Here is a 24,814-nt window from a genome sequence, read left to right as displayed (position 1 = left end):
TGACAACATCTCTGACCCATAGCTACTGTGTCTCTGAAGTATGGTTAGAGTGTCATAGAATCATAGAGTTGGAAGAGACCACAAGGGCCATCCAGTCCAGCCCCCATGGGGGAAACCCATCAATGAGCTCACAATTGCACTAGTCCTAAGGTGTAAAACATTGCTGCCAGAACAGGTGCGATAATGGAAGTCACATGATGGTAGAGTCTCTTCCTCTCCCTTGTCCCAGTCCCCTTGCCCCCACTATTCCCAAGAAGGGTGTTTCCCCTATTTATGAATTTATGTTTCTATTTCTTTTATTTTAAAACAACATGCCCTTAAATTGCAGTAGTAGAGCTCTGGAATAGTGTGAAAAAGTAACAATAAAAATAAGTAAAAGTTAAAATTAATTACAAAACAACTCAAAAGGCATAGGGCAGGGAGGCAGGGTTAGGAGGGAGTCAGGAAGAGAGCATGATGGAAGAAGTAACCCAGTCATGCAATTGAAAAGATGTGCAATAATGGCTGCTCATAAACAGGTATAATTCCATTTTCTTTAATAAGCATGATTTGGGCAAGTCTCATGTAGTAATGTCTAAAGATGTTGAATAGCATTGGATCCTATGCTAATCCTGTGGCACCCCACTAGTGACTTCTTTTCAGCATGAAGATGAGCCAATGGTGAGCACCTTTTTAATTCAGTTGGTCAACCAATTACAAATCCTCCTAACAGATGCATTGTCTCCATTTATGAGCTTGCAAGAATATCATGGGAGACCTTGTCAAAGGCCTTACTGAAATCAAGATATGCTACATCAGCAACATTCCTTTTATCTATGAAAGTTGCAACTCTAGCAAAAAAGAAAAAGAAAAGAAAAAGAAAAAAAGATAGAAGATTAGTCTGGCATGACTTCTTTTTCAGAACCCCATGTTGGCTTTTAGTGATCACGACATTCCTTTTTAATTATTTACAGACTGTCTGTTTAATGATCTGCTGGAATCTTCCCTGGTACTGATGGTACTGATGACTAGGTGGTAATCCCCTTTCCCCCCTTTTTTGAAAATGAGCACAATGTTGTCCTCTTCCAGTGTGTTAAGACATCTCCTATTTTCCAGCAGTTCTCAAAGATTACTATCAACAGTTCTAACATAACTTCTGCCAGTTCTTTTAATACCCTTGAATTAAGTTTATCTGGCCCTGGAGACATAAATTCATTTAGAGTAACCAGGTATTCCTGTGTTACCTCTTTATCAATTCTGTGCTACATTTCCCATACTGCTCCATTTTCCCACAGGTTCAGCACTGTTTTCCTTTTGGGACAAGAAGGAGGCAAAGGAAGTGTTGTGTAGTTCTGCCTTTTCTCTGTCCTCTGTTACCATTTTGGCACCTTCTCCATGCAGTGGCTGTATCATTTTCTTCTTCCTTTTGCTATGGACAAATCCCAATTTTTTATTTAAAAAAACCTCTTTAGCCAGCCTGGGCCCCATCTGTGTTTTAGCTTTTATGGTTTTCTCATACACGAGCTGGCTATTTGTTTGAATTCTTCTTTGGTGATTTCCTGCTTTTTCTATTTCTTCTACATGTCTCTTTTTAAATTTTAGTATGGTTAGGAGCTGTGCAGACTGACCGTTTGGGCTGGCTTGGGGGCAGAGTTGGGGTGTAGCTTCTCCATGATGTATGCCCTGACTCTGCCCCCAGGGTGGCGTGACCACACTGCATGGTGTGCAGCATCACAGAGCTCCTCTGGCGCTGCATACATATGATGTAGTGCCAAAGGAGTGCTACCAAGCCACCGCAAAGCTCCGATTGGGGCTGTGATGTGCGGTTGCTGCTGCCCCGATCTAACAGGGGCGGCTCCAGACTGCCTTTGCAGGGCTGTGTGTACAGCCCCCTAGACATCTATCCTGGTACCTTTAGGCACCTCCTATTTTTCCTCCTAATTGGAACATTTGATATTGTGCCTTCATTATTTCACTTTTAAGAAACTTTCATCCACCACACATTCCCTTTCGTTTAATATTCCTAACCACAGAATCACCCCCAATATTTCCTTAAGTTTATTTAAATCAGCTTTCTTAATGTCTAAAATTCTATCTGACTATCAGATCTAAAATAGCTGATCCCCTTGTTGCCTCTACTACCTTCTAGACAATGAAATTGTCTGCTAGGCAATTAAGGAAGATCATGCTATGGTCTGTGAGAATATTGATCAGAAGATTGGGGATGGGGATTATGACTGTGTATAAAACAAAGGTGCTAAATGAGTCAAGTGGTAGCAAAGAAATGAAAGTAAGGTGCAGTACAGACTGCCCAAATGCGCTGTTCTGGCGCCGATTTTAGGGTTAGAGACCATGCAGCAACCACACAGTCCCTAACCCTAGCATGGCGTGGTGGTGGTGTCACAATGGCAGCATCCATTGTGATGTAAGCATTGTGCGGTGTCCTCACGGCACCGCACATCGCTTACATGGCAAGTGCGCCGTTGGTGCACTCATGGCGTCCACCTGTTTTTTCCGGGTTCTTTTTACTCCAGTGGGAGGCCGTGTGGTTTGGCAGCTGCAGCTTCCTCCAGAGGGAATTACACCACTGGCAGGCTGCCTTCTTGGGGCAATCTGTCCCATCCCTCAGTATGTAGGAAAAAAAGAATAAGAAGGAGATTGTTTTAACATCTACAGCTAAAATCTGGGTAGGACAGGATGGTGATAGAAAGGCCATAAGGAACTGCGGTACAATTTATATATAACTACCTGATTCATTAGTTGGGTCCCAGTTGTGATAAATAACTGTATGCTTCTCTTAATCACATGAGGAAGAAACCTAAGATATTACTAGAAAGGCATGGAAGTACGCCATATGCAGGTATTTTTTTAAATCTGGTCTGTGTTCATTTAAATGTCAGAATGATAAAACAGGGTCAAAGGGCAACCAGGATATGTAAAGGCTGTGGGCCTCTGGACAGAAACAAGAAATTACGTAATTGAAAAGTCAGTGTTGGGAGACATATCATTTTTAATGATAGACTTGGTCCTATAGTGATTCTTGTTTTAGCAATCAGCTTCCAGAATAGATATTAGTAATTTTTGGATCACATAAACATCATTATAGAAGAAGGTGAGTTTATAGACAATGATGAAAGCTGAATGTTTCAAAGATTGTAGAAACAGTTCTCATGCAGTGGTCTGAGTGAATCCTAAAATGAACGAGTACAAAGACATACTTTTACTGTCTGTAATCCTGTCTTAAAATATAATTTTGGTAAAGGGATCAAGCCATTGTTCAGGTCCCTGGAGATTTATTAGTTGTGGACAGAGTCTAATCATTTCCAGGTCTTGAGAGTTGTAGTACTGTGATAAAAGTCAGAACATTGAGCATCCAGGGCACCAATAATCCAAAGCATGATAGCAGAAGGGATTTATTATATATTGAGAAAGGTGAACCACTGTCATCTTGAAGGATATATATTCCTAAGGCTGATGGTGAACCACTGTCATCTTGAAAGATATATATTCCAAAGGTTATAGAGAAATGTCTGAATAAAATGAGAGATTTCCCTTCATGCATAAAAAGAAGCTGGTGGAATTTAGTTTTCCCAAAAAAGGAGATGTGGCTGACAACTTTTAAGAACCTGCCTGGCAATTCAAAGATAAAGATGGAGATATATCGGCCAAACAGAAAGATCTTTTAGAAAAGCTTTCTGGTGGTGTAGTGAAGTCACATACACACACACAGTGGTGGCTCAACAAATCAACCCCAAAGAGAATAATCCAAGGGCATACAGGAGGACTATTGGAGACTGAGTGTCATAACTATGTAGTGTCTATTATTTGGCGCATCTCCATTCTCAAAAGACAACACTGGTCATTTTCTATATAAAGAGTGGCAACCTGTGGCCTATGGCCAAGAGTCCCCTGTCCCCTGAACAACTGGGCATGCATGGCCATTCCTGATCAGACTCTCAAGCCTACCTATTTGAATTCAGAGCTAGAGATCATGACAATGCAAAATAAGTTGTTCCTATCATTCAGCTGTGCCTCAAAGCAAGCCCTGGCATAGCAAGCCTCTCTTGTAAGCCTCTTCTCAAATATCCACACACCTGCTCCGAATTTGGATTAAAATATTATCTCAAGATGACATCATCCCCTTTCTTGACTCTATTTTCAAGGTCTTCTATTTGGGAATATAATTGACTTCTCCCGTCTCGCTTTTCAGACCTGACATCAGATGGGTTTTGAATCATGTGCCTATTATGTTGCGGGTTAATCCGTCTCTTTGACTGAATGCAAGGAGGTTTAGCAGATAAAAGAGAAAAGGATAAACAATGAACAAAGTGGGAAAAGGATAAAAAGAAAGTTTGGAAAACACCTTTTTCGATTATCCACAGGGCTTCTTTTTAAAGTCAAAGGAGAACAAAGTATATGCATTTTAGAAAAATGAAAAACATAATTTATATAAGGAGATGTAATACTGTGATCAGCATCAACATTTGCCACTTAATGTGAGAGATGAAGGATTAAAATTGCATATCCCACATCCCCAGAATGGTTGGTTAACAAAGTCCATTATCACAGATATTACTCACCTACCTCCAAGACTGACAATGGAGGAAAACTCATAGAGGAAAAGCAAAATATCCACAGAAGGATAAAGTTAGCAGCTGGGATCAAAGTCAGAGAAGTATTGAGGGTGATCTTGTGGTCAGAAATACTAAAAGATAAGGGAGTTCAGGACGGATGAGACTTTCTCAAAAGGGAGATACTTAAGGCACAGTTTCAAACAGTTCCAGTGAGAAAGAAAAACGGGAGGTGTCTCAAGAAACCAGGATGGATGACTAAGGAACTTTCAGCTGAACTAAGTTTTAAATGGAACATGTATAAGTAATGGAAAAATGGGGAAATCACCAAAGAGGAATTCAAACAAATAGCTAGTCAGAAAAACTAAAGCACAGAATGAACTCAGGCTTGCTAGAGAGGTTAAAAACAATAAAAAGGGCTTTTTTTGATATGTCTGCAGCAAAAGGAAGAAGAAGGAAACGGTAGGGCCACTGCGTGGAGAAGATGGCAAAATGCTAACAGAAGACAGAGAAAAGGCAGAATTACTCAACACCTTCTTTGCCTCAGTCTTCTCAGAAAAGGAAAAGGGAGCTCAACCTGAGGATAATGGAACAGAGGAGAGAACTGGGGAAATTCAGCACAGAATAAGTAAGGAGCCAATGGAATTACAAGGTTTTATTGTAATAATAAATATTGTTATTACTACTACTGTTGTTGTTATTTAAAATACAGTTAACTAGGAGCAAATCCTATTGAACTCAGGTACACATGTGTAGGATTTTCTGGGCCTTATTTTCCACTAGGACGTGGAGTGCACTTCCCATTAGGATGATCCAAACTTGCTTGAAAGTAGAGCTATTTAGTACCGGACTTCTGGAATTATTCAAATGGGGTTTTCTTAGCAAGATTAGTTTGGTGGGAGGTTGCCTTTGCCTTCTTCTGAGGCTGAGATAGTGAGACTTACCCAGACTGTCTACTCAGAAGTTAGGCAAAGTCCAGAGGCTTTATTCTGAGTACACCAGCATGCACCCAGGTCTTTGTAATGTTTACTCACAAATAATGTCTGTGGTGAGGTTTACATTCAAGTAAACAGGACCATTATCTACACACCCTTCCTGTACAGGGCTTTCCAGACAGCCCTAAGGGAATTAAAGAGGGAGGGGAGGAATTGCCTTGTAAAGATATGTACAGAGGGAGTGATTTATCTGGCCGACTGTGGATAAGATTTCATTTTCTCTGCATGCACTCCAGAGACTCAAACGAAAGGTGTAACATGATCATCAGTGATGAGCTTTAAACCAAACAGATCTTGTTTTTATGAAAGCAGAATTGATAGTAGCACTCTCCGTGCTTTTAAAACCCTGTCTGAATTATTGTTTACATAAAGTACATTACACTGTACATCATTTTTTTCTTTAAAGTTCTTGCCCCATTCATTTGCAAATTATGTAAAGTTAAAATTTTCACATCTTGACCCAGAAGGTGCAAAGTTTCACATCTCATAAAAGTCTTGTTTCAAGCATTGAGAAACTGAAATTCAGTATGTTTAACAAACAGTGATGGCCCTTCATTACATCCCCACATATGAATAACAGGTAAGGTAAGTTCTCCTGAAGAAAATTTACATCAAGGTGGAAAAACAACGTCCTCTTGCCTTCTCTAACTGGCACCAGTTTGGGACCAGTTAGCATCTTTCATGGGGTGGATTTTAGCACAAAAGCTGCCAGCTGTTGACCCATGTTCTAAAAGTCTAGGGAAATCAAGCACAACAGAACAAGTATGAAATTGTTTGTTGGCTTGCATTTCAATACAGGTCACATTGTAAAACCAACATATTAATGACCTATACTCCATGCTGAGTTCACTTGTACATAATGCTGAACTAAATATTTGCAAAAGCTTACGTGGCTGGTAAAATTGCCATCTACAGATTTAACTAGGTTTCAGAGCTTTGCATGTTCCACTGAATGAACTTGAGTAGTCTGAACCAATGGCAGATGAGTCACCTAGACTGAAGCAATCCAACAAACAAGGGGAAAATATGATTTGTCATTGCATAATCCTTTGATCTGATTATAGAATTGCCACATCTTGATTGCCAGGAAAAACAAGACAGGTAACAAAAAGGCTAAATATGAAGCTGAAGCTTCATCAGATTAAAAACAAATTTGGCCTCTTAAACCAACTGTTAACAAAACAAACAAACAAACAAACAAAACAAAAACAGTAATAGAAACAAATCAAAACCTTTCTGGCATTGGAATTTGGATGCATGTTTAGGCAGGAGTCCAACCTTGGAGCACTTAAGGGATTCATTCACAATCCTTTTGTCTCCATTACACTGAGTTCTGTGATACAGCAGAGTGCAAACAGTGATGCTATAGCAGTGACAGCTGCGGATGCAGCAGCAGGACTGGAAATGAGCTCCAGGTCTGATGCAAATGCATTGGTTAGAGTGGTATAATGGTGGGGTGGCAATGCCAGCAGTAGCTCTGTACTATTGGGAGAAAAGGACAAAATTGGATGCTGTAATATGTTCAAACAAGGCTGGCCCTACCCTTAGGCAGAATTAAGTAACCATCTCAGAATGCAGGTGCTGGGAGTGGAAATGACACGTTTTTGGACGACAAACGTGTGATTACAACAAAACCTGTCTTGCACCTAAAACTAGGCCGCTCTCTGTGGGACTGGTGGAAAAGCTTATTCCACTGCTAAGACTGAAGTATCATGCAACTGAAATTCTAGTCAGCTTTCGTACATGGAATAGACAGAGGTGCCATCATGCCTTGTGTCTTATACAGCAAAATATTTGGGGCTGTCCACCCACAGAAGTTATTTTCTTCTCCACTACCACCATCCCAATTTGTAACAATGGTGTATTTTAAGAATGACTGATGCAGAGAGAGAGTGTGTGGTGGGCTAGACAGTGGACCAGACAGGAGGGTACCATTGACAACTTTTGGGCTTCCACTATAACATAGTACACTACATGTATAGCCACTGAATACTGCAAATGAGAAAGAGAATGAGAAAACTGGGCATTAGCTAGCACATTTTCTACATAATGAATTCTGTATAAAAGCTGTCTCTTTGGGACATGATAATGTGGAAAGTTATCTACAGTAGCTTTCAAAATCCATAATAATTCCTAAGAATAATTCTTAACTTGGTCTGGTGCTAGATATACGTTTTTGGATTTGGAAAGTTTATTTGACACAGAACTAACTGCTATGGTCCCAGTACACTGTGGTTTACATACCAAAGCTGGGGCTATTAATCGTTGCATCATGGGCTATAGGATGAGACGGCTGTCACATCAATGAACTAAACTACTTTGGGAGACAGTCTGAAGGTGAGGTGGAGGTTATTGTTGCAAATAACCCTGGACATCAAATGGAGCTAAAAAAAAACAAACAAGCTTGCAAACTCCACTAGACACAGCACCTGAAAAATTCAAGAGAGTAGCCAATGACAAAAGAGATGAAGAATCTGTTAAACTGGATCAGTCAAAGTTTTGCTTTTATATTTCCTCTATCTATTCATGGAGTTAAGAGACATTAAATCTGCTGGGAAGGGGGAAAGCACTATCATGGAAAGCATGGTTAGGAAGGCAAAAACTATGAATATTTTAAAAGCTGCCTGTCTCTCCTTATATGTGAACATTTCAAGTGAACTTATTTTGGCTTCTTGTGCAAAGGGAGGAAATAGCCTAAATTTTTCAGAGAATGATGCTATGAGTTAAATGCTCAAAGCTGCAAACATGGAAGAATAATAGGAGCAATGTTGCCACTTCTCTTCTGTGCTGTGAAATATGGCTCCAATCCAACTGACAAAAGTAAAATAACATTATTTAGGAAAGTAAGTAAGATCTGAAAATTCTGGTTTCTATTTTAGGTCACTTTTCATTTAAGGATCTATGTGCTACTATCAACCAATCCAAATATTTTTTACCCTCTAATATGTGTCACCTTCTAAGTTATTCCTCTTTTAAAATTTGTACTGGACTGACAGATTGGTAGATTTTCAGTGAAGAAATATTGGCTTCATTACACTTACTTTTGTTCAGTTAAGAAACTGCACGTGCAATGAGCACTGACGATTCAGAGCTACAGTGTTGTCTGTGCTTCTGGGTGAACAATTGTAGAGGATAATATGTATGAGTCCAATGTTAATGTGGGTTAACTTTGAAAGACAATAGACCTTATCAGTGCAATAAAATATCCCATTAATTGCTAAAGGTTAATAAACTAACCAGAATATTTAACTGACATGGTGAAATGATTAAACCCATGCTACGTCTTATTGAAAATGCAATTTACTTGAGTAGTACAATAATTTATTGGCTCTCACCTGTGCCCACAGTGTCAGAAGGTTCAGAATTAATGATATGTACACACACTACACAGAGGCAAACAAAATCTAATTTTTTAATCTGTTGGATACAGCTTTTATTAAATTGCAGGGGTGAACGCAATTAGTAGAACTCATTATTTTCATACATTAAATTTATTTACAGTGATTGTATCTTCTTGGATGACTGGTCTCAGTAGTATAAGAAACCTTAGCAATGATATTAGGAAGAAGTATTACTATAATATGAAATCTGAGAAGCAAAGAAGAATGTAAAAATGAGATAGGGGAGAAAAGTATATCATGATTATTTTTTAAAAAATTCTACCATACTTTAAAAAAAAACCCCAGAACTTGCCATGAAAGAAATCTCTATAGACAAGCAACTGAACCACACTTAGCATTGATTCAAATGTGTATCTTCACCATTTGAAGATTACAGTATCTGCATGTAAGTAGGTGTATTTATTTGCACTATCATAAGCCCCAAGAATGCTATATGTCAATACAGGGTAAAATCTCAAATCACCATTTTCATAGGCATACTGTAGTGTATATAGATTTGTGATTTGTGTGTCAATGAGCCATTCCCGTTCAAACATACATAAAAAGGTAGAACTTTGAGATGCTTCGACATTACCTCCATATAATATTACCTCCATATAATTGAGTCAGTCCATAACATTCAAATGTAAATCATACACCCAAATGGTACACGTGCATATGGAAAATGTTTTCTGGTTCATTTTGTAAAACACAGCATCCATATGTATGTCATTTTTCTGGAAAAGAAAGAAAGAAAGGGCATACTTTCCCTCTTCTTTTCTTTCCAACCTGCTGAGTTAATTCAATGCAGAGTATTTTTGCACTCTGAACTCAGTTTGCAGCAATTGAACTAACTAAGGAGGAGAATTTCCTGACAAATGAGGACAGTAGAAGGGTATGAAAAGGATGAGGCCATTCAAAAGATCAAGGCTTAGAACAAACAACCATAAAAAAGCATGTCAAGCAACATGAGTTCATAGACTCTAATAGTGATTTGGATCACAAACCGGGAGTTTGGAAAGATGCTTTTGAAAAGGAATAAGGACTTTATCAAACCATGGTATTATGGCAACATAGTGACATAGCACGACTGCCAGTGGTCATGCCCTACTGCATGACATCATTGGTGCCCTGGCATTGTCCTGTTTTAGTACCATCACAAATGTGCATTTTTGCATGCTGGAACTAACTTGTTAGTTGATGGGATGTCATATTGGGGAGGGATCAAGCTTGTTTTCTGCTGCCCCAGAGACCAGGACCCGGAGCAATGGATGCAAGTTACAGGAAAGGAGATTACACCTCAACATTAAGAGGAACTTCCTGACAGTAAAGGCTGTTTGACACTGGAACACACTGCCTCGGAGTTTGGTGGAGTCTCCCCCCTTGGAAGTCTTTAAACAGAGGCTGGATGGCTATCTGTCAGGGATGCTTTGACTATTTCAGAGAGTACTATTTCAATTTCAGAGAGTACTATTAGTCTATTCAGCAATTGCTCTGAAGCCAACTTGTTTATTTCAGCCTGAGCTCCATGGATCTCCATCCTCTTCTTCAGACTCCTTGGTGCAAGGCAGTCTTCCCAGCAGAGAAGGCCAGAACCTCCTATAGACTGGGATGTTCGGACCTCCTCTGCTGGAAATGGAGGCATCATCGTCCCAGGTGAGGACCAAGGTTCATCCTCTTCAAATCCCACAAAAGGCTCCTGTGAAATGCCTGAGACTGAGAAGGGAAGGGTCTCCCTTCCTTCTCCCTACAAAGAGAGAGAGACAGACAGTGGGGCTGGACTGGGAAGGGCTACTGGATCCCAGGCTGAGGAGGAGGGACTGAGCATCCTCTTCTTCCTTTTGGCAGCCATTTTCCTCCTGGGAATGGCCTAGGCCCCCTCCTCCTCCTCCTCCTCCTCCTCTTTCTTTCTCCTTCTTCTAACTAACTAACTAACTAACTAACTGCATTCTGAGGCACGAAACAGTAGCATTTTTTCTGCAGAACTCTAAATATAGAATCATAGAATCACAGAGTTGGAAGAGACCACAAGGGCCATCCAGTCCATCCTCCTGCCATGCAGGAACTCTCAGTCAAAGCATCCCTGACAGATAGCCATCCAGCCTCTGTTTAAAGACTTCCAAGGGGGGAGACTCCACCAAACTCCGAGGCAGTGTGTTCCAGTGTCAAACAGCCTTTACTGTCAGGAAGTTCCTCTTAATGTTGAGGTGTAATCTCCTTTCCTGTAACTTGCATCCATTGCTCCGGGTCCTGGTCTCTGGGGCAGCAGAAAACAAGCTTGATCCCTCCCCAATATGACATCCCATCAAATATTTAAACAGGGCCATCATATCACCTCTTAACCTTCTCTTTTCCAGGCTAAACATCCCCAGCTCCCTAAGTCGTTCCTCATAGGACATGGTTTCCAGACCCTTCACCATTTTAGTCGCTCTCTTTTGGACACACTCCAGTTTCTTAATGTCCTTTTTGAATTGTGGTGCTCAGAACTGGACACAATAATCCAGGTGGGGCCTAACCAAAGCAGAATACAGTGGCACTATTACTTCCCTTGATCTAGACACTATACATTTATTGATGCAACCTAAAATCGCATTGGCCTTTTTAGCTGCCACATCACACTGTTGACTCATATTCAACCTGTGGTCTACTTGGACTCCTAGATCCCTTTCACATGTAGTCTTGTTTAGCCAGGTGTCACCCATCCTATATCTGTGCATTTCATTTTTCTGCCCTAAGTGCAGTACCTTACATTTCTACGTGTTGAATTTCATTTTGTTAGCTTTGGCTCAGCTTTCTAGTCTATTCAGGTCATATTGAATTTTGATTCTATCCTCTGGGGTATTAGCTACTCCTCCAAATTTGGTGTCATCTGCAAATTTGATAAGTATCCCCCTAATTCCATCATCCAAGTCATTGATAAAGATGCTGAATAGCACTGGGCCCAGGACAGAGCCCTGTGGGACCCCACTGGTCACTTCTCTCCAGGATGAAAAGGAGCCATTGTTGAGCACCCTTTGGGTTCGGCCAGTCAACCAATTACAAATCCATGTAACAGTTGCCTTGTCTAGCCCACATTTTACAAGCTTGTTTGCAAGAATGTCATGGGGAACTTTGTCAAAGGCCTTACTGAAATCAAGACACTATATCCACAGCATTCCCTTCATCTAGCAAGCTGGTAATTTTATCAAAAAAAGAGAGAAGATTTGTCTGGCATGACTTGTTTCTCTGAAACCCATGTTGACTTTTTGTAATTATGGAATTGCCTTCTAGATGTTCATAGCCTCTCTGTTTAATGATCTGCTCTAGAATCTTTCCTAGTATAGACCACCTTGACGATAATTGTTGGGATCCTCTTTTTTTCCCTTTTTGACGATGGGGACAACGTTTGCCCTCCTCCAGTCTACTAGGACTTCTCCTGTTCTCCAGGAGTTCTCAAAGATTATTGCCAATGGCTGCAATATTACATTTGCCAGTTCTTTTAATACTCTTGAATGTATTTTATCTGGTCCTGGAGATTTATATTCATTTAAATTAACCAGGTATTCCTGTACTATCTCCTTACTTATTCTGTGCTGAATTTCCCCTATTTTGTCCTCTGCTCCATTTTCCTCAGGTTGAGCACTCTTTTCCTTTTCTGATAACACTGAGCCAAAGAAAGTATTGAGTAATTCTGCCTTTCGTCTCTCCACTGTTAGCATTTTGCCATCTTCTCTACGCAATGGCCCTACCATTTCCTGCATCCTGTGTCCTTCTGTGAGAATTCCATTACTGGGTGGGATGTGAGAGGGTTGGGGAGGTAGCCATCTAGTTCCTCTTTCAGAATTCCCCAGGAGATTTGTGCAGGGAATTCACTGACTACTTATGGTGCTTGCTCTGAGAAGATCATTCTCTCCTTTAACACCCTACAGAGTTGGCTCCATGATGCAAGGGCAAAATATGCTGCACTGACAAGGAAATGACTAAAATGCCAAAGTACAACCCAGTACATCACTTCAAATCAAAAGTTGAACAGTAAGCAGTTTTATCTACAGAAGGTGGAAAAAATGATGGGGGGGTGGCATTGTCATTTTCTTTTCCTGTTCAACCTGTTACAGAAAAAGGGCTCATCCAATGCCAGGTGTTAGCATGACATCTTTCCACTGTGATGCTATGGCACAAACAAACAAACAAACAAACAAACAAACAAACAAACGGCTCAATTATGAATCTGGGGGCAGGATGGGGGAGTGCTATGGGGCAGGTACTGCAGATGATAAATCCATGGGGGGGGGATTCTAATGGCAAGATAACTGCAGCAAAGTGGCAAGATGCAGTACAATTCAGTGCAGTATCCCTACTGTGAATGGCTGGAGCAAATTACTGTGGTATAAAGAAGTAAGGTAACACCCTAAGTCACAACTACAGTTCAGACCCACCTCCACAATATTTTGTTACTATTTTTGGTGGGTTACAGACGGCAGAAAAGGGGTGGTCCACAGCCACCCCTTTTCTTGCCGGGTTGGAGGCAGGGCAGCCTCACCAGCAGCCCCTGCGGCTCCAACCTGGCGCTTTTCCAAGCCATGGGGAAGTGGCCTGGAAAGGGGTGTCTGACAGGCGCAGCCAGAGGAGAAAGGGGCCGTTCGTCCCCTTTCTCCCTGGCTTCATTCCCGGCGCAATCTAGTTGCTGCGGGAACAAGGTGCCCTCCCAGAAGGAGCTCCATTTCAGAGCTCCTTCTCGTGCTGCAAATAGGCCACCCTAAGTGCCCTCTAGTGGCATGATGACATCAGGCGCGTGCCGGTCCATTTGGATGTGGTGCGTGCATGATGGCATCGTCGTGCGTTGTGTATGGACGGCACCATGCCAAGATGGCGCCCTCCATACATAGTAGGGCTGGGGAGCGTGCGGTTGCTGTGTGATCCCCAGCCCTACTTTTGGCCCCAGCACGGCGCTTTCATGCTGTCTGTACTGGGCCATTGTTGCATATCTTAAAATTAAGGCTTTACTGCCTAGTTTCTCAGAAGCAATTAATAAAGATGCTTTTAGGTCACTTTTAGAATTTCAGTTCAGCAGCGGTAGGTGTGCCATGAGGAGTGACTTAAATCTGTGCTGTTCCTTCTAAACCACTTAATAAGGTCATGCCCCTGTAACAGCAAATATAACTAACAAATTATAGTCACACTGGAAAAGGAGTTAAGTTCCAACTGTAATATAGAGTAGTGATAGCTTTAATTAAAATGTAATTTTGTGACTGGAAACAGTGACATCTCTAGGGATGTTGTCACCCCAGTGTAGTAACTCTGGCAGGTGGCCTTTCCACAGCTGGGACCTTCAGGCAGAAGGAAAGATCTGGTTTTGGTTGCTTCCATGCCAAGGAAAGGAATCCTTGGCTGACCCTTCCACCATTGCCTCACTTTCCCACCCAGCCAGCAGCTCTACCAGATCAACATCCCACCTCTGCCGGTGGCTGCAGCAGACTGTCTTGCCCTCCATTCTTAACCACTGCCCTGCCCTGCCCTGCATGCTACAGAAGGAAGCTGCTACAGAAGAACAGCAATGTGCCAGGCATCTTGGTAAGGTGTTGCTGCCACCTGGCAACCCCTTTTGAGTCTGCCAGGGCTGCTGACTGGGCCGGAAAGGGAGGTAATGGCAGCATTGGTTGTGGCCACAGACTCCTTTTCTTCTGTGTAAGGGGAGGAATCCATGACTGCCACTGCTGCCCCAACCACCAGCAGCTCCCTTTCCTTGACTGAACAGCAATCCTCCCACCCCTGGAAGGTGCTGCCAGGAGGGAGCAATGTCCCACTCCCATCAGCTCCTGAAGTGGGTGCCTCTTAGTTGGTCCTAAATTTGGTTTCAGGCTTGAAGTAGTTTCATGAACAGAGGCAAAACCTTCACCAGATGTTGAACAAACCAAAGCATAATGAAACAGCAGAGCACCAGGGTGCTTTTGAATGCCTTGCTATCAATTTAATCCTTAGCTATTTAATCTGCAAACACTAAGTGGGTTTTACATGTGCCAAGTAGGATCATCAACAGAAGTAACCCCTTGGCACACCTCCCAACATCCGCACCTTATAATTACTTTGGATTTTATTTCTGATGCCCAGCCATGATTTTGCATGATGCTCATCTGTGGCTTGCAGCAGTCCTTTAATTTTATTTTATTAAAATAACATTCCGATGGAATTTACATTGTTATCAGAAAGGTTCTTCTTTTTCTATTTTAAAAAAATCCCAAATGAGAAAAGAACATTAGAGCACTTATGGACAAACAGGGTCAGCTGAAGTTATTTTGTTGCCCAAGGCAAAGGATAAGACACCTCTCGCCATTACTCTGATCAAAGTGAGGAGTAGGGAAAAGGGATAACTTAGGGTTCAGGGAAGTAAGATTGCAATGGGATATGAAAAATAGAACTTGAGAGTGGAGTGATATGAAACAAACAAAAAAAGAAAGTTCTCATCATGATACTGAAAAAATTACCCTTCCCCCATGTGGCTGGCAAAGAGGAAAAAATACATTTGAGAAAAAAGCAAGTTCATAAAAAAAAAGGACAACAACATTAGTAGCAAACTAAGTTTTTTGTTTTCTTTTTACTATGCCATGCTGTCAGGTGTTCAGGATTGTGGCAAGTAAGATAGGGTTATACCTCCTATTTTTACAGACTATGGTTCCAGTAGATTAACCACTTCTCCCCACTTCCCAGTGTTAATTAAATAACAAATCATATGTCACTTCATGCAATGAAGGACAAACTAAGATGTCCCACTTCTTGAGTAATAAATACTTAGGGGCAAAACAGACAACCCCTTTGTGTTAGCTTGGGGGCAGTGTCAGAGTGTGGTGTTTAGATGCTGCATGCTCTAACGCCACCCCCAAGCGGGCATCATGCCACCCTCCGGACCACACGGTGGGCAGCACGCTGCAGGAGCAATGCAAAGCTGCGGCAGAAGAGCTGGCTTTTTGCCACCTCATAAAGGAATGGCATTTTGCTGCTTCTTTTTGTGCCAGCAAAAAGCCAGGTTGGGGGATGGCGTGCACCTGCAGCGGCCCCAACACATGTTTCAAAGGGGTGGCATAAAGCCGCCCCTTCACGACTGTCTGTTTTGGCCCTAAGTGTTTATTATATACACCTAGTGATAATTTTGTGTTATAAAACTATCTGGGGGGCTCAACAGACTGGCACTTTGTGCTGGCCTGTAGGCACAGTGAGAGCTCAGCATCTGGATGCTCTGAGCCTTCACAGCACCGCCCGGGCGACATCTTGGTGCATGCCAGTTTACACAGTGTATGCCATCATGAAGCTCATCGTGCGTAGTGCCCAAATAGCACTGCACACAAGGGGCATCATCATGGTGCATGAGCGCACCTATGGCACCCCTCCTGGGATGCAAAAAGAATTCACCCAGAAGCGGGTTCTTTCTGGTTCCTCTGGAGGCCACGGCATGTGGTTGCTGCGACCTCCTTGTGGGGCAAAAACGGGCGGCGTTTAGCCACTCATCTGTACAGCCCCGAGTCATTCAAAAAGAGGCATTATCACAGAGGTTCCTCTTTCTCTATTTTAAAAAAAATCCCAAATGAGAAAAGAACATTAGAGCACTTATGGATAAAGAGGGTCCTTTTGCAAAAGCGGGATATAAATAAATTCTATTATTATTATTATTATTATTATTATTATTATTATTATTATTGGGCTGAAAAATTTAAATGTTAGAAACCATTGCAAACCATATCTCAGAGCAATAGACACATACTATCTATATTTGAAAGGATATAAATATACGTAACATGGAATTGGGTTGTTTCTCATTTTGGAGAATTCTGTGTTCAAATGAACATGATATACTTTGCTTTATTTAATATCAGCTGTTGGCCACATGATGCCTCTTCTTGGTTGACTGAGCCTTTGTGAAGAGCAAACCTCCATTCAATTACATAAGAATTAAAAGCACAGATTGCTATTTGCCCTTCGTCTTCACTAGCTTAATATACAGGAGAAATTAAATGAAACTACTCACAGAATTTTTAAAAACTATTCTTGAGTGTGTGAAAACATTTGTCTACTTTTTAGTATGCTTCAGAAATAAACTAGTAAATGTTTACATTGTCTCTCAACTCTTACTTGCCTGTAGCGATATCACAACATCTGATTGGTTGTATATTGTTGTCACATCTTGCTGTTCACCCTGTGATTCCTGATAAAGGTGTGCAAAGGATAATTTGTTGCTTTAAAATTCCATTTCTTTCCATTGTTCAAGACCTTGTTGCTGTTATTGTTGTTGCTTTCAAGCCATTTCTGACTTATGTCGACCCTAAGGGGGTCATGGGGTTTCCTTTTATTCTGGGGGGGGGGGTCTCTTTGCCTTTTTCTGAGGCTGAGAGTGTGTGATTTGCCCAAGGTCAGCTAGTGGGTGTCCATGGCTGAGCAGGGATTTGGTCTACAGAGTCACAGTCGAATACTCAGGCCAGTACACTACATTGGTTCTCTATATTGTCAATCCTGGACTTAATTACCCGTGTTATAGTTACTTTCAAAATCGATTACTGCAATGCATTTCCATGGGGTTGTTTCTGAAGATGGGTTTCAAAGCTTCGGTTGTGCATCTGCATATCAAAGGTGGGGACCAGAAAACATGAGCACATAAGGCCAACCTTGTGTCAGCTGCAGTGGCTGAATATATTCAGTCGGGATTTGAACCCTGATCTCCAAAGTCATACTCTGATGGTCAAACCATGCTGGCTCTCTATTCAAGACCTTATTCACTTCATTTTCCATTTATTGCATTTCTTTGTTAAATTTGCATTTATTTTGTTGCCAGCTTTCATTATTTAGTGTTTATTCTCCCTTTATAATTATTACTGTTATTATTATTTTTAATGTTTATTCATATAGTACCATAAATTTGCATGGCACTTTACAGACATCATCAAAACAGCATATAACCTGCCAATGGTGTACAATCTAAAAGTCATAAAATATAAACTATACAAAATTAAGCAAGTTATGCAGTTAAAATACAAACTGTAAAAACAATTAATTCATATAATCAAATATAAAATTATAAAACAATATTAAAATACAGTTTCAAATGCTTTAGAGAACAAGAAAGTCTTTAATTCGGATTTAAACCTAGCAAGAGAAGAGATAATCCACAGATTTTCAGGGAGGCAGGTCCAGGGGTATGGTGCAGCAAGTGAAAAAGGATGAAGCCAAGCCAAGGACAAAAACACCCTTGGCTGGGTAAGAAGCCCTGAGCTCCTGGACTGCAAATCTCCAACAAGGTGGTAAGATGAAATAAGGACTGACAGATAAGGGGGAGCTAGGTTGTATAAAGCTTTAAATGTTAAGAGAAGAAGCATGTACCAAAACCTAAAAGGAATGGGTATCCAGTGAAGAGATGCCAGAAGTGGGGAGACATGATCAAAGCAATGGGCTAAAAAAATAATCTTGACAGCAGAATGTTGAATGAAAATCAGAGGGCAAAGGTGGGGCAATGGAAGCCCCATCAAAAGAAGAATGCAGTAGTCAAAGCAGGAGATAACTAGGATATGAACTAAGGTCTTAGCAGAAGAAGCTGATAGAAAAGGTCTAATAAAGAAATAATCGGCATGGCCTGGCTACAGCCTGGATCTGAGGAGCAAAGGACAAAGAAGAATAAAAAATAAAGCCAAGGCTATGTGTTTCCTTCATAGGATGAATGGGAACATTAATGACCATAATAGAAAATGTATATTGTTAAGTAGGTTTTGGAGGAAAGATGAGTAGTTCTGTCTTAGCCATGTTAAGTTTTAGACGTTGATGAAGCATCTGTGATGAGATAGCTGAGAGACATGATGTAACACGTTGTTCAATATCTGAAGAAAGTTCTGGGGTAGAAAAACATACAGTCGGCCCTTCTTATACACTGATTTTTTATACACGGATTCAGGCATCCACTGTTTGAAAATGTTAAAAACAAGTATAAATTTCAAATATCAAACCTTGATTTCCCATTTTTTAAAATAAGGGACGCCATTTTGCTATGTCATTATATTTAATGGGACTTGAGCATCCACAGATTTTTTTTATCCATGGGGGATCTTGGAACCAAACCCCAGTGTATAACAAGGGTCCACTGTAACTGCGTATCATCAGCATAAAGATGATATTGAAAACCATATGAGCTGATAAGATTACCAAGAGATAAGGTGTATAAAGAAATTAAAAAAGGCTCAAAATGGAGCCCTGTGGAACCCCAACTGAGGAAAGGGAGAAGATACCTGATTTCAACCAACTAAAGACTAAATCAGTAAATCCTAGGTTCTAAAGCAAATTTAACAAAAGACCATTATCGACTGTGTAGAAAGCTGCAGAGAGATCAAGAAAAATGAGAAGTGAGTATACGCCTTTTGACTTGGCCCGAAGCAGATAATCTGTAATTTTTGTGAGAGCCATCTCTGTAGAGTGCAGAGGGAGAAATCCAGATTGAAAAGGATCCATTATGGGATTATTAGAGAGAAACTCAAGACAGCCTATGTAAACAGCATGTTCCAACACTTTCTAAAAGAAAGGCAACAGTGAGACAATAGTTAGAGAGAGAAGATGGATCAAGTATGAACTTCTTGAGAATAAGAGAGACAGTAGCATGTTTAAACTCAGAAGGAAATAAACCAGTAGAAAGAGATTAATAATATGAAGAAGAGAAGATAGAATAGCAGGAGCAACAGTGATTACAAAGCAAGAAGAAATTGGATTGAGAGAACGGGTTAAAGGATTTGAGGACATCAACAACTTAGTTCATCTAACAGGACAGGAGAAAAAGTGGATAATGTAGATGATAAAAATACTTGATATGTGGGTACTAAGGAGGGGTCAGGAACTTCAAGATTGGAGCGGATGATTTCAATTTTAAAATGAAAGAAGATTGCAAAGTCATTGTCAGAAAACGATGGAGGGAGTGGTGGAGGAGAGAGCTTTAACAAAGACTTCAAGGTTGCAAAGGAATGCTGAGAATGCCGTGCATTAACATTAATCAATGAAGCATAATATTTCTGTTCGTTGTTTGGGGAACTGTTTGTGTTAGTGCCAGCAAATGAAGTATTTTGGCAGCTACCTCCTGGATGCCTTTATTTCTTGTGAACAGAATATTCCAGATGTTCAGGGCATTTAAATAATCTTTAAAAGGCAACCACTGTTAAAAATATCACATCATCCAATATGACATTATCCATTGGGAGCCACCATTTCTCATGAATATCCCATAATAATGCAATGTCCAAGCAAGATTCTGAGAAATAAAAATGGAGTCTTCTAAGAGACAGCCACTGAGCAGGTCTCCATTGCTACTAGGAAAGGGAAGCTCCCTTTCCCTTAAGGACTGGTGCATAGGTATGAGTGTACTAATAAATGAAAATGAACCCAATTTTAACCATCATTAGTACAGTGGAGCCTCCGCATATGCGGTCTTTTTATAGGTGGCTTTGAGCATAGGCGCTCAAAGCCGCCGGCGCGCGCGGGGCGGAAGGGGCGGTGCGTCCCATTCAATTGAATGGGCGTGCGCACCCGTTGCGCCTCCCGCACCACTGCGCCGCCGCACCGCCGCACCGCTGCGCACGAGCCCCATTGGAAACAATGGGGCTTGAGCATAGGCGGATTTTTTTATACGTGGAGGGATCCGGAACGGATCCCCCGCGTATAAGGTTCCACTGTATTAGCATTTATTTAATAAAGAATGATAGTTGAACTGAATAGGCCCCATTTGCTTCAATGTTAATTTGCTCTTAAACTAGTATATACTTTTATTGATTGGGTGTCGTTGTTGTTGTGTGTTTTGTGTGCCTTCAAGTCATTTCTGACTTATGATGAACCTCTGATGGATTTTTCTTGCCAATATTTGTTCAGAAGAGGTTTGCCATTATCTTCCCCTGAGGCTCAGAGACTGTGATTGCCATGAATTGCCCCCATGGTACTGGTTTGGCAATTCATGGTCATGCGATGTGTTCTTCACGCTGCCAAATGCTGTCTTCTGGGAGGAAGGAAACGAGGCACAAGCCATCATGGTGACCTTCCAAACTGCCTTCCAAAGATAGCTGCTGTGTGAAGGTGTACAAAGTTCAGGAAGCTGTTGGCAGCCACAATTACAGCAAACAGGAGAGGAGTAGAATCAGGCCCATTCATACGATGTGACTGCCTGAGAAGCAGAACTGCAGTGGAAGGGACTGATCACAGGAAGGAAATAATGGCATAGCAGCAAGCTTAAGAGCCTGGGGGGGCGGTCCTGTAATACAGATGCAACTTTGTGTGAGGATATTTTAATTGTTAGCCGCTTTGATTGTTTTATCACAGAAAAGCAGGATAGAAATAAAAGTTTTATTTAAAATTATTTACTTGCTGCCCTGCTTGGGTAAGTATTGGCCTGGAAACCACAATGTCTGGATTCCCCTTCCTCAATATTTGTGGATAGGGATGTGATTATATTCAATTGTAGTTGATGTGTTGAAATCATAGCCTTTACACTTAATCTGTAATTCAGTGTGCAAATTCTTTGTCTTAGTGCAAACTCCTGTTTTTGTCTTTGTATTTCCCAAGCTCCTGTTCATGAGTTCTAAATACTGACAAAGCAGCTATAGAGAGTTAGCGGCTGTTAGCTCTACCCTCAACCAAGAACCTACTTCCACACATACAAGGCATGGACTTTATTTCAGGGGACAAAAATCTAACTTCTATTTTTAAAAAAGAACATATAAAGTTGAATTCTTAATAACATGAGCAAAGGGGAAATCTTTTCCTTTTTGCTCAAATAGTGAATGAAATTTTAGTTATTTAGTGCTAAGCAAGAAGATAAAACCCTCCATGAAAAAGCAATAAAACCACTTCCTTGCCAGTGCAGACAGTGTGCATGCCTTGGTGCACTGTCTTGGCAAAAGAATGGGTTTATTTTCAAAGCTATAATGGATTTGGCTCAGTAGATTGTATTCCTTCCTCTCACTTTTCCTCAGTGGAAATAAAAATGATGGTGACACAGCTGAGGTACCTGGGGCATTTCCAATATTAGTGACTTAAAAGAAATTGAAAGGATGCATTTTTTGTCCAAGGAGAAGGGATTGGAAACAGCTAATGGTCCTCAAAGCAGGCTTCTGGTATCGATGTGAAACTATGTCAGTCTCATTTTAAGTGTTTCTCAAAACCAAACCAATGTTCTCTTTCCAGGTCCATATGAGTGATGAGATTCCCCCCTCTTCCCACATGGACATTTTTGCATGATTTCTCCCTTAATATACATATTTGTGATGTGAATTTTTCTTAATATCCATTTTTCTTGTGTTGTCTAAAGTATGTTTTTATACTTGCATGTTTCATATATACAGAAGTGCCTGTTCATGAGTTCCTAAGGTTGAGGGAGCTGGTGGCTGCTAGTGCCTGTATTTGAGAGACAAAGTGGTTTATAATGATAAGTATAAGAATAATATATCTATGGTATAGCTAGAAGGACACTACATCCAAGAAAGTTTGGAAAAATGAAATGACAGGCACCTCTCGGTGATTTAACAAATGCATAATACAGACAAATTACTTTTTTAAATAAAAAGAATGACTTTTTTTTAAAAAAAAGAATGCATTCTGGTCATCAGTTTATGTTAAAATAACTCAGTCAACATGGATGCATTAACTTATTTTTACCTTTGTATCACAATTTTGGAATGCTGTGTAGGAAAGAAATCCTGCAATTTCTCTTGTGGTATCTTTATCCAATTATCTTGGGTGTTTTAATCCTCTGAAACCTGCTTTCTAGCAACTTAGTTCCCTGTTCTTCAAAAGGAAAAAATGAAGCTGCGCACTATGTGCATGCCATGAGCCTTGTCACATAATTTGTGTCTTAAACCCTCCTGAAAATGTTACTTTAAAATGACATCCAGAACAACCTCTCATACGTCTGATGAGACACATCATTCAAGTCATTTTACTCAGTGTCCTGCTGAGACCCGTGCTATAAGTTGGTGACTGGTGTCTGAAAAATTATCATTTTCTCTCTCTATTGCTTTTCAATCAAACAAGTAGGTGCTGCACTTATATATGAATTCTGAAATGCCTTAAAACACTTTTAAAAAGAAAAAAAATCCTGTTGAAACAGATAATAACTATCAACCGGGTGTCCAAATCACAAAAAGCCAAGTCTAGATATCATTAAAAAACAAAGAAGTGGTTTTCCTTGTTCTGTTTCTGGTGTTTTGGATCTCTTTCTGTTCAATTTAGTGTTCTAAATGAACTCATATCATAGCCCATTACTGAAGAAAATAACCACCTGCCTCCCCCATATGTTTACTTCATTTTTTAAATACTTCCCTTTGAAAGACTTGAAACTCATTAAAGTAGCAGTTCTGGTAAACAGAACAAAAGATTTCAGGGAACATTATTTTCTAATTTGAAAGAGTGTGTGTTGTGCCCATGTGCACACATATGTGCAGCTTCTGTTTTTATTTTTCCTTCTCATCCTTCTACCATTATAACTTCTCTTGGTGACTTTTAGCTCATACATTATGTTGATGCCATAATAAAGCTAATATCCCCAGTCTTTTCTGTCTCCTCTAACTTTGTTTGAATTTATTTCTTGCTAAAGTTTGAGACTTAATCTATTTTTTAAAATATCTAGCCAATGTCTAGTTCAAAATTTAAAAATGGCCATATCTTCAATTAAGAATGGGAGAAATACCATTTTTGTGTTTTTGCTATATGCAAACCTCTAACAGAGCTTCCATTTTCCTTACATATGTCAAAGAATGCTTACAAAGCTCCCTAGGAAAACAACAACAACACATTTTATTCCAACTTAGAAATGTAAATTTTCTGAAAACTTTGAAGACAGAAATGGAATTTAAAAAACAAATGGAGGAAAAATGATATTAATACCCTACTCAGATTGAAAGTCACTTTGTTATTTTAGTAACATCAAATATATTATGCATAATTTTCTTTCTCATGATGCATTAAAAGTACAGTTTATTTAGATAAATATTACAATTTCTTTTTTAAATGTTTAATATTTTATTACAAATTTAGCTACAAGGTCCTGAACTATAAGGGATCCTTTTGGTTTTGCTAGTTTACTATGAGCAGGCAAAACGCCCAGCCCACACAATAAAACAGAAGAAAAACCAACATGAGAAACAGCAAAAGATTCATCTTCTCTAGTTTTCTATAGTGTCAGAGCACTCATTCTCATAAAAAGAACTAAGAAAAAGAAACCAAGGAATTGCAGATAATATCCACTGTATTTCACAAATATCTTCATAAAAACATAGCTTATAGAAATAAATTTGGGGAAATAAATAACATGAATATCTTGTCTTAATCATTTTATTCATAATTCAAAAAGAAAATATTCCACAATACAATTTTTAACCATAGTTTTGCTTTAAATTTCAAATTTTTTCACAAATGAAGCTTTAGAAGCTTGCCCCCTATCAAAAATTCTTTTCCCCCGGGGCCTTAACAATTTTACCCAGCCTCTTTTGGCTCCTTTCATAACCCCTCAGATATTTTGAGAGAGCACAACACTACCTGGAGGAAGGCAAACGTTGTCCCCATCTTCAAAAAGGGGAGGAAAAGAGGATCCCAACAATTATCATCCAGTTAGTCTGACATCAATAGCAGGAAAGATTCTAGAGCAGATCATTAAACAGAGAGTCTGTGAACATCTAGAAGGCAATGCCATAATCACAAAAAGTCAACATGGGTTTCAGAGAAAGAAGTCATGCCAGACAAATCTTATCTCTTTTTTGATAAAATTACCAGCTTGGTAGATGGAGGGAATGCAGTGGATATAGTATATCTTGATTTCAGTAAGGGCTTTAACAAGGTTCCTCATGACATTCTTGCAAAATGTGGCTTGTAAAATGTGGGCTAGACAAGGTAAGCGTTACGTGGATTTGTA

This window comes from Sceloporus occidentalis, unplaced genomic scaffold (assembly GCF_023333645.1).
Source record: "Sceloporus occidentalis isolate IW3139 unplaced genomic scaffold, rSceOcc1.0.p SCAF_7, whole genome shotgun sequence".
Lineage (NCBI taxonomy): Eukaryota > Metazoa > Chordata > Lepidosauria > Squamata > Phrynosomatidae > Sceloporus > Sceloporus occidentalis.
This window is presented reverse-complemented; position numbering follows the sequence as displayed.